Genomic DNA, 12,055 nt, shown 5'->3' on the forward strand with positions numbered 1-12,055 from the left:
AACTAGCTGGAGAATGAATTGAGGTTGGACCTGAGCTGTGTTTCAATTCAAGAGCTGCATCCTTTGAAGGCTGCATTTGAAGACTGAATGTGTCACAGTGGTGCATTGAAGACTCCTTCAAATGCTGTTGTCTTTTTTCCAAATGTGGAGGATTCCATGGATGAATCCTTTGTAGCCCAACCTATCCTAGAATGCAATACACACTAGGGCTGGGCAATATATTGATATTATATTGATATCGTGATATGAGACTAGATTTTGTTTTAGAATTTAGATATTGTGATATTGCATAAGTGTTGTCTTTTCCTGGTTTTTAAGGCTGCATTACAGTAAAAATGTAATTTTCAGAACTTACCAGAATGTTCTAGCTGTTCTTTTATTTGCTTTTACCCACTTTGTCATTTTATCGAAATCACTGATGATGATTGATGAAAATGTTGTTGTGATATCGATATCGAGGTATTTGGTCAAATGTATTGTGAAATTTGATTTTTTTTTTTTTTCCTATATCGCCCAGCCCTAATACACACCAACTGGCAGCAGCAATTGCAGAGATTTTGAGCCAGACTAAGCTGAAGTAATTTTCACTGTAGGACTGTTAATATGACCTGATTAAGTTTTAATATTTTTCCAGGAGAGAAAGTAACCATTTAGATTCCCAATATGTGGTCAGTTAATGCAGATAATACAGAGCAGATAAATACAAAGCTAGAACATATTTACAAATTGCACAGTCTCTCTAACTCTATAATATATGATGATAATAGATGATGAAAATGACAATGAATGACAACTCACATTATTGTAAATATGTACCGTACACATGTGGTTAACTAATGTGATTTACTAATGTACAGAAATGAGGCTTCATTAAATTCTTCTTCACAATGATACTATTGAGATATTGTTGTATGGACTGTGCTAATCTAATACATAATGATAGTTTTGGAGGCATAAACAAAAGGGAGGTTTGCAGCAGATGGTTATTGAGACCACTCAGCAAACACGTGGCTGCATACTGAAAACTATAATAGCAGACTTCCTATTGACTTCCTGTTGGTCTTCTTTGGCCCATTCCCAAACCAGACCATATCTCCTTGCCCCATCCACTCCCACTTTGCTTGTGCGTTTATATGAAGGTTCGCCATATTAAGTTATATAAATAGTGAGTCTGCATTGATGCAGGCTTACCACCGTCCTAACAGGAAACACATGTGCAAAAGGAGGAAGGGGGGGGGGGGGGGGGTGTTTCTAATTAGTCAAGTATACATACCTTTATTTTCCTTAGGCTAACTTCACAGCTTCAAACAAAATCTCAGAATGTGTGGTGTGAAAGGATTTAACAAAAATAAAGAGAATATTATTTTGTCTCTAAGGTTGCTTGACGTATAGCAAATTCACAAATGCCTGTAATTCTGCACAGCCTACATAAAAGTAAATCAAAATATGTCAAATTTACCTTATAACTAATTCTTATGGTTTTAGATTGTATGTTTTCACAAGTGGAAAAGAAAAAAGGAGCTCATAAGGGTGCAAATGGAAAATGAGCACATGTTCAATAAGAGGAGAAATGTGGAAATTCCTCATTTGCAGATAACAACAGTCCTGCACCCTTATGCTCCGCCAGCCCCTCTAATTCCCCCTCCCTGATCAGCACCTCCAGCCCAAGTGGACCATTCACATCCACAGCTAGCCCCACACCTGACTCCTCCAGCCACCAGCTGCTAAGAGAAGGAGGAGTGCACCTGGGGGAGTGTTGGAGTTCCTCACACAAGAATCCAAAAAAGAGGACAAGCACCATAATGAGCTGACTCAACAAACTGAGAGATTTTTATGGGCTTTTACAAGGATGGTTGACAAAGTGTAAGGATTATGGTGGCAATTTCTCCTTTTTTCTTCTTTCAGATGAACATTTGTTTCAGTTGGTGGATGCATATTATTGGAATTGTTCATCAAATTTAAGTTGTTCACAAAAAATAAAATGCTTTACGTGCTGAGATTTTGTTTCATTGATAAAACAGCTCTGGTTTTCATAGCTTGGATATCCTTCAAATAAATATGACCATGGATCAGTAAACTTCAATCTATACTGGGCCACATTACTTGAAGAAATGGGTGTGAGGACTGTTTTTGCCTCCTGTGTGAGTATATGATCAGCAATGCATCATTCAGTCATGGTGAGGAACCTGGAGATCTCCATCAGGGTTGATTTTGTCATCTTCTAGCTCTATGATACCATGGGTCTTGAGGCACAGATTGTTTAAAGTAGACACAACAAGCAATGATATCTGGAGCAAATGCTAGACTGATCTCCAGTACATTGAAGAGTGTGGCCCTCCATCATGATTTCATCATCCCAAAAGCATGTTTAACCACTGAAGGAGCCCGTGAATGATGATATTTATGTTTAATGGTACCACACCTGGGCCCTGTTCTGTAAAGCAGGATTACCAAATAAACCAGGCTTATTTTGTGAGTCTGGCTCATTTTCCAGCAGATCCAGATTACCACGGCAATTTATGCTGGCAAACTAACCGGGTCCGGACCAGGCTAATTGTCAGGCTTAGCCTGAGTTGCTGCTTAGCCTGAAAGAAAAGAGATGATTTAATATATTATATGGACTCATTAATCACTATCATTTAAAAGGAAAATCAGTTCACATGAAGTCGACTTAATAATAATCATATATATCTATATCTATATACACACATACACATACTTATAAATATATATAGTGGACTTAATAATCATATATATACATTCATACATATAGTCAAGTATATAGTCAACATGTGTGTATGTATGCAAAAAATATTTGGACAAGAGATGTAATATTTAAATCCATATGCCTTTAACTGCTATTTTCCTGGTAGGAAGCGCTGTTTTAAAGGTATTGGTTATTGATTAGTTTGTTAGTTAGTTAGTTGTTAGTTGTTGATTTAAAATAATGTCTAAAAAGTAAACTAAGACATGTTTAGTGGATGCATATCTCAGCGTTTCCCTTTGTCTGTTAATTGATTAAGGTCCAGTCTATATAACGACCACAACCCATACACTGTTTCTCTGTTAGTCCAGGCCTGTCCCTTCATTGAGGAGCTTGTACATTTAGGAGCTGTTATAGTCTGCAGGACACTGCAACAAGAGCACACCTTCAGAGACAGATCAGACCCATTCAAACGATCAGCAATTTCCTGCCAGCCTTTCTCTTGGATTTTATTTATTGCTTTTTGTGATCATATGTTTAAATTTATTTATATGTGTCCAGCAGAAGTGTCTGCTGCAGACTGCTGCTGCTCTGTGGCTCTTTTGTGGTGGATTTTGTTATTGTGAATCTATTTGATCTGTATTCGATGTCATGGGCTGCTTATGAATCAATCAATCAATCAATCAATCAATCAATCTTTATTTGTATAGCGCCAAAGCACAACAAAGTTATCTCAAGGCACTTTACACATAGAGCAGGTCTAAACCGTACTCTTCAGGTTTCATTTTAAAGAGACCCAACATTCCCACATGATCAAGCACTTAGTGACAATGGCAAGAAAAAACTCCCTTTTAACAGGAAGAAACCTCAGGCAGAACCAGGCTCAAAGTGGGAGAACATCTGCCTCGACTGAATGGCGTGCAAACGCAATTAGTCTGAATACTTGAGCCTGTATCCATAATTGCTTTATGGAATGGACCCCTGGACTCATCCTCATAGAGGGAACTTGTACTGTGTGATGATGATGGGATACAGAAAAAAACGTCTTTATCCTGGGCCATTCATACAGCCAAAAGTGCAAAGCTGAGCAGAACAGACTTGATGAACTTGAACAAAGGAACCAACAAAACTGAAGTGCAAACCAAGACTTGAGTACAGACAGAACTAATACATTGATAGGGATCAGATGATTAGATAAAGGCAGGCTGGGAGCTGATTGGCTGAGTGGACACTGGGGACAGGGCAGGGCTGACAAACCTGGTGTGGTGCAGGTGTGGAGGGAAAAATGGGCCAGGGAGGAGTGTAGGAACACAGAGAGGAAACAGAGCAAAGTGAAAATGAAAACCCAGAAACACACTGTTACACAACTCAAATATAAATAAGCAAAACCAAATGACTAAAAGGACTGAACAACAGAAGTACAACACTGAAAGCCAAGATAACAAACTCAAAAAGTTCTAAAACCACAAGGTCATGACAACTGCATATTTCTGTATTGAGGTCATTAACGGCCTGATTTACTTTCTGTACTTTTTTTCAGATCTTATTCTATTTTTCTTCAAGTTTCTCTACTCTCTCATCCTGTTCTATGTCCCTTTCCACTCCTATATGTTTAAAGATTGGATAGTGATCATTTCTTGTAATGCTTTCTTTAAATACTTCTCACCCACTTTTTATACCTAACACCTGTGATACCAAAGTAAGATCTAATGCAGATTCTGTATTCTTGACCTGACCCATTATTTAAACACACCAACTCCTTTTCATCCATTAACTCCTAAAACACTTACAATCACCTTGTTCATCCCATGCTGTGTACACTGAAATCTCCACACCAAATAACATTACCTCTCCCCTCTCTTCTAATATTGTTTCTAGCTTTCTTTTTCTAGTTTCTTGCATAGGTTGTAAAGAATGATCACCTCAAAGCTGTCTTTCTTGATCCATACTTCAAAGATTTTAAGCTCCAATTCTTGAACTGTCAAGAACTGTCTATATGGTAGTAGGGCTGGGTATCGGTACTCGATACCTTTAAGGTATCGATTGAAATACATCGATACCAACTAGTATGGAAACGTCTCCAGTCAAACGATACCTGCAATCCATCCTTTTTGTACCCAGAGTTAGAAAATATGACTATTTGTATGGACTCACTCACGACCAATCAATGCAAGCGTTCTTCAAATTAAAGCAACGTGATTGGCCCACTGCCAACCGTCTGTGGTGAGTTTGAGTTAGTGTGCTTAGCAGTTCAGAGGCCAAGATGCCACCTAAACACTCTAAAGTGTGTCTACACTGTACACAACATGTGTAATGGTTATCTAATGATTCAGTTGGTATCAGTATCACATTAAGGGTACTTGGATTGGTACTGGTATTGTCATTTTTTAAACAATACCCAGCCCTATATGATAGTGTATCCTTTAAAAATAAAATCTAAAGTTGGTTTGAGCCATGTTTCCTGAATGGATGATATCTGGTTTTGTTTGTAACTTGCAAATATAGCTTTTAAACTCTAGTATCAGACTTCTGACATTCCATTGAAGTATATAATCATATTTAATTTAGCTGCAGCCTTAACTATTATTTAGTTTTTTTTCTGTTTTGGTTTGTTCTAAAAGAGTTCATGATGTAGGCCAAAAAAAGCACTAATCTTTCTATTGATACTCCTGTAACGTGATTCTGTTCCTGTCCTCAGGGGTGTTACACAAAAGCAGAATTAAGAAATCCAGGATAACTGAAAAAGTGAGGCTTGACCTAGTCTCATTGGGGCATCCTGGCTTAATCTGTTGCATGTCTGCTAAACCAGGATGACGGCGTGCCGATACGTGCCAGGTGTAAGTAATTCAGATAAGTGCGTGTTCCCAGCTTTCTTAAATAGACCGTGGTATCGATCACAGGTTTACTCATGCAGACATGGAAAAGACGTGCGCTGCATATTGTTCACTGAGGGAGCAGCAGCTCTTCATGGAAGCATATGAGGAGGTGAAACACATTATATCCACACAGATGAATTAAAAAGTAAAAGTGAAAAGTGAGCAGTGTAAATGAATGTTAAAAAAATGCAGCCTAATAGTAATTATTGACAATTAATTCATGTTTATACAGAACAGACATGACTGGACAGAAGAGGACCTGGCAACAAGTCAAGATCAGTCTGGTAAGTGCATTGATTGTTAACAATGTACAAATAAGGTGTATAAAATACTAGACGATGCCTGCTCACATAATGTATTGGCTATACTGATTTTAGCATTTAAAAAAAGGCTCATAGGTCTGGCACAGAGGATAGCCCACCAACTCCAGAATTCACCCCAGCAGAGAGCTGACCCTTAACCTAAACCAAGGGAGGCCTGTGATGGGGAGGATTATACATTCTTACTGCCTCTACATAGGTTACTTTTTGTTCTGATTTGACCTGTTGAATCTCCACTGCCTGTTTTCTGACTGTGTACCCACCATAAGCTGCTGTGTGGTTCCCTACCCAGTTACAGCACTAAACCGTATAATTACTACCACATTCTGCAAATGCACACTCACCTCCAAATCTTCCACATCTTTGCTTGCCTTTATATACATTATCAGTATGTCCATACCTCTGAATGTAGGAGGAACATTCATGAAACCTACCATCACTTTTCCAGAAAGCGCCTCATCCATTTTCCCATTTCTGAAAGGTTAGGGTCAGGATTTGTCCTTTCAGTCCTTTCCTCAGGTCTTCTAGATTTTCTTTGATGGGGATTCCTGATGTCACTCCCCTAGCTCCTCTCCTCTCACAATCCTTTTTTTCTGTGATTTCTTTCATACACACTTATTATTGTTTACACATGAAATACACGTACAGAAATGTTTGTGATTGTTGCGGGCAAAAATCCTTGATTATGCAGCACGTTTTCTTAAAAAATGCGATGGAATATGTGGGATATTTATACAATTTTACAAACAAGTTCTGTAGCTTTACAAAAGGAATATAGTACAACTTCTGTACAAATAAATAAATAAAATATAAAAAAAATAAAATGTGTGCTTCCTGTTTTACAGAGGTAGCTATACAAAACAGTGCTTCCAATGCACAAAGTGCAATCTCTTACTGTAACATAAATGTACATACTACTAATATACTTACAACTGTAAGGTTTTTGAAACTAGTATGATTGAACCCACTGGTAACAATAAAGTGCAATCTTACAACTGTAAAGTTGCATCAACTGTGAAAATGAAAACCTGTGGTCCAACACAGAGTGCAAAATAATTTGCCCCCACTGTCATGATGTAATACACAGGGAAACTGCTTTGCACGGTCTTTTGCGCTTATTTTTGTTGTCAAATGAGACTGATTCATCACAGGGTTTGTGGCTTTTCGATGACGTTCACATTGCATAATTACGTCACTTCATAACGTTCCCATGGCAACAGGGGAAAATGGCTGCTCTCGTGTGAAGTAAACGCAACATTTTTCAACTTTGTGCTGAGATATATGTGACTTTTTAGTTTTGCATTTTGCGTTGAAATCAGCGATTTATGCGGTAAAAGTGCAGCGTCTTTGAAAAAAAAACGGGCCCGTCATAAATATGCAGACTTTGGCTGATTATGCGTTGAATTATGCGATCGCATAATCAGGTTTTTCTGGAGGGACTGTACAACTATTTGCAATATAAATAAAGTACATACGAGTGGGAATAACAGGCTGTCTGCAGGCCCTTCAAAAGTCTTAAATTCAGCTTTATAAATATTTGGTCAAGAAAAATGGATTTATGTATATTTTGGTTCAGCTGAGCAGATGCTGGTTGACCTGGTTGGGCTGCCACAGTAACAAAATTACAATTTCTGTCTCTATGTCTACTAGCTGTGTTGTGATTGTCAAGTGCATACAAACTGTGATTCCAAAAAAGTTGGGACACTGTTTAAAATGTAAATAAGACTGTTCAATTGAATACAACACAAAGACAATATATTCAATGTTCAAAGTGGTAAACTTTATTGTTTGTTTGTTTCCTGTTTATGGTCAGTTAGGATTACCAAAATTATTTATATTTGCTAAATGCCAGAATAATAGGAAAGATAATTTTTTAGACAATTTTTTATTACTTTCTTCAAAGTCAGACGTTTACATACATTTCATTAGTATTTGGTAGCATTGCCTTTAAACTGTATGACTTGGGTCAAACGTTTTGGGTATCCTTCCACAAGATTCTCACAATAGTTTGCTGGAATTTTGGCCCATTTCCTCCTGACAGAACTGGTGTAACTGAGTCAGGTTTGTAGGCCGCCTTGCTCGTACACGCCTTTTCAGCTCTGCCCACAAATTTTCTATAGGATTGAGATCAGGGCTTTGTGATGGCCACTCCAAAACATTCACTTTGTTGTCCTTAAGCCACTTTGTAACTAATTTGGTCGTATGCTTAGGGTCAATGTCCATTTGGAAGACCCATTTGCACCCAAGCTTTAACTTCCTGGCTGATGTCTTGAGATGTTGCTTCAATATTTCTACATAATGTTGTTTCCTCATGATGCCATCTATTTTGTGAAGTGCACAAGTCCCTCCTGCAGCAAAACACCCCCACAACATGATGCTGCCACCCCCGTACTTCACAGTTGGGGTGGTGTTCTCAGGCTTGCAAGCTTCCCCCTTTTTCCTCCAAATGTAACGATGGTCATTATGGCCAAACAGTTCAATTTTAGTTTCATCAGACCACAGGACATGTCTCCAAAAATGAAGGTCTTTGTCCCTGTGTCTTGCAAACTGTAATCTGGCTTTTTTATGTTGCTTTTGGAGCAATGGCTTCTTCTTCGCTGAGTGGATGATGACACTCTCTTACCAGCTTCAGCCAGCATCTTCACACGTTCGTCTCTGGGACACAGAACCCGTCTCCTTCCTGAGCGGTATGATGGCTGGACATTCCCATGGTGTTCATACTTGCGTATAATTGTTTGACAAGATGAACGTGGCACCTTCAGGCATCTGGAAATTGTACACAAGGATGAACCAGACTTGTGAAATTCCACAATTCTCTTCCTGATATCTTGGCTGATTTCTTTTGATTTCCCCATGATGTCACACGAACAGGAAGCAGTGTGTTTGAGGTGTGCATTAAAATACATCCACAGATGTGCCTCTAATTAACTCAAATGTTGTCATTTAATCAGAAGCTTCCAAACCCATCACATCATCATCTGGGCTTTCCCAAATAGTTTAAAGGCATAGTAATCTTAGTGTATGTAAACTTCTGACTTTGAAGAAAGTAATAAAAAATTGTCTAAAAAATGATCCCTCTCATTATTCTGGCATTTAGCAAATATAAATAATGTTTGTAATCCTAACTGACCTAAAACAGTAAAAGTTTTGTCTGATATAATGTCAGACAGTGAGGAAAAAAAGGTTATATGTCTTTTTATACAGTGTATGTAAACTTCTGGTTTCAACTGTATATGCTCATTATGAATTTGATGCCTGCAACACGTTCCAAAAAAGTACAAAGCCACGCTGTTGTAACACGTACAGAGTGGGACTTGGTATTGTCTTGATGGAATAAGCGGAGTCATCCCTGAAACTGCAGCATATCTTGCTTCAAAACCTGTATGTACCTTGCAGCATTAATGGTCCTTTGCAAGTTACTATGTGGTCACCATACTAGGGTGGTCAATAGTCAAGACTTACAGAAAGTAGACTGCTTGGAGAAATGCTGAATAGTTGCATTTGGCTGTACAAACACATGAAACATTGACCTCGGTACCTCCAGGAGCAGCAGATCAGCTGACCTGAGGCACCGAGCAGGAGCATGGAGGTGAAGGAGCTCAGAGAGGTAAAGTGGGACCAGACCATTTAAAGAGCGGCGAGCGGCTGCGTTTTGTACCAACTGGAGACGTGCGATGGAGGACTGACTGACTCCAAAATAAAGTGCTTACTTATAATTTAACTGTTTTTTGAACATACTATAGATAAAATACACCACATACAGTACTAATATCCATGTTTAACTTTACAGAGTAGTATTTTTTTGGTGTGTGAATTTCTGATTGGACGGGCCAGCTGTTTCTGTGTATCAACACTCGCTTGAGAGCGTCAATGGTTACTGAACGCTTGAACAATTTGACCCTGTTGTCTTTCGAAAGAGAACTGACAGAAACACTGGATTATGACGAGATCATCAGCATATTTAATTCAAAACCCAGGCGACTCCGCCTTGTGTAGCCGGGTAAGGTAGGCCATTGTTTTCTCTACGTAGGCATGACAGCAGAATGAGACTGACTCAGTAGCCATGTAGCTTATGTATTTAGTTATGTTTTGACAGCAGATGCAATGTCAATTACAAAATAAGTAGGCTAATAAAGAAATCGTTATGAATACGTTTCATGTGTGATGTCCCTTTGGTGCTTCTGTATGCCTTTAGTGGTGCTTCTAATCATAGCCTATTAATAGGCTACTTTTGAAAAGGTATTGAACTATTCTGCACATGCCATTATAAAGCAATTTGAATGTGTCATTGTGTTACAGTATGGTTCTATTACTGAATGAGAAAAATACACCCTAGATTCAGGCCCGCCTTGACTTAATGCAGGCCTACCCATCTGTCACGTTCTGCATCCACTACTGGTTTAACGTTGACTATAAAAAAAGTTCTGCCAGCCTCTCTCTGACTTCTGTTGGCTGAACATCATCTTGTGTACCTGTGGATGATGAGTGATGAGATGACGACAACTGCTGTCTTTCCAGTCAGAGAGGGATTTATTATGTGCAACACTATTGGCGCTTTTCCACTACACAGTTCCAGCTCGACTCGCCTCGATTCGGCTCACCTCGCCTCGGTACGGTTCCAGATAAGACCTTTTCCATTACAAAAAAGTACCTACTCAACGTGGGCGGGGTCGTCATAGCACGGCTCCGCGAAACTGCCGTGACTTCGTTTTATACGCGACACAAAACACATAAACAATGGAGGACATTGAGGCAGTGGTGTAATTGCTGCTGTAACTTTGCACAGAATCATCTTGAGACATTGGAGATGAAAATTTATCAAAAACGTTCTGATTAGGGATTCGGTTTGGGCGTGGCGGTGCCGACAATTTCCTTCGCCATTCGATCCTTCGCCAAAAAGCAGGAAATCCTTATAACTCCTACAGACATCGTCCCATCTACACCAAATTGATCACGCATGTAGAGGGTCCCGCCCTGAACACGTCTATGCATCAATACTGTGTCATATACACAGCGCCACCTACTGGACACAGGAAGTCAGCCTCATATGACAAACATTATCCGATTTATATTACATTTACAGGATGTCTTCTCCACATCATACACTACAGTATGACATATAATTGGTGGGTGCTCTCTAGCGCCACATAGTGGACACAGGCAGTGATATTTCACCACATCATGCAACGTCAAATAAAAGCCTGCGTATGAAGACGTCTACCTGCGAGCCCTCCGACTGCGCCACAGCCCGACATGCATGGGGGGGCGAGGGCCCGTTCATCGCTGCTTGCAGCTTTAATTTGAATTTGTTGCTCAATCTGTGTAACGTGCATAAAGTAAGTAGGAATGTTTGCGTGCACATAAAGATTAATCCTGATCTTTGGATCTTTGTGTTATCTGTGTTATGTTGTTAGTCTGTAATGCATGTGTTACAATATGTTACTGTTTAGGCAGCTACAACCACTTTCAGATGAACTGTTGACATTGAAGTTGAACATACAGTAAGTTTCTGTGTATTAAACCTGCATTATGTGGACATTAATATTGTTCTGCAGATATACTGTATATAAACACTCCAATACTGTGTAAACAAGTATTAATGTTCTTACACCTTCAACAAGCTACTGAAACATCTCATCATATCTTTGCTGAAGTCTCAGATTACCTAAATAAATTAGTTAAAACCTTGAGAGGCCCCTGGTGGCCCGTAGCCAAAAGAAACAACACAGAGTCAAACTCCTCAGCCTCCACCACTGTTACTGAGGCTGGGCCTGTTGTGGTTGGTTTCACAGTTGGGGCTCTACCAGCAGCAATAATGTGGCAATAACATCTGTAACATCTGGAAATCATCAGGATTAAAGCCGAGCTTGTAACAGACAAATAAGCCTGGGTCCAGCATGTTGCTCTGCTTCAGCAGCTCAGAGTGAAGCAGCTTCCCATCACATCAGTAGCTGCAGAGCTGTCTACAGAGCATTATAAAAACTGCTATGCCCTTATACAAACTATGACATGAATATTAACACATTTATGGCTGCATAGAGAAAAGCAAAAGAAACATAATAAAAAGTGAGCAAAGCAGGTCCTGAAAGAAGGAGTCTGACAGTTTGAAAACAGTGTTTATATCATCAAACCCACAGTTAGATGAAAAGACCAGT

Source organism: Scomber scombrus, chromosome 19, assembly GCF_963691925.1.
Source record: "Scomber scombrus chromosome 19, fScoSco1.1, whole genome shotgun sequence".
NCBI lineage: Eukaryota > Metazoa > Chordata > Actinopteri > Scombriformes > Scombridae > Scomber > Scomber scombrus.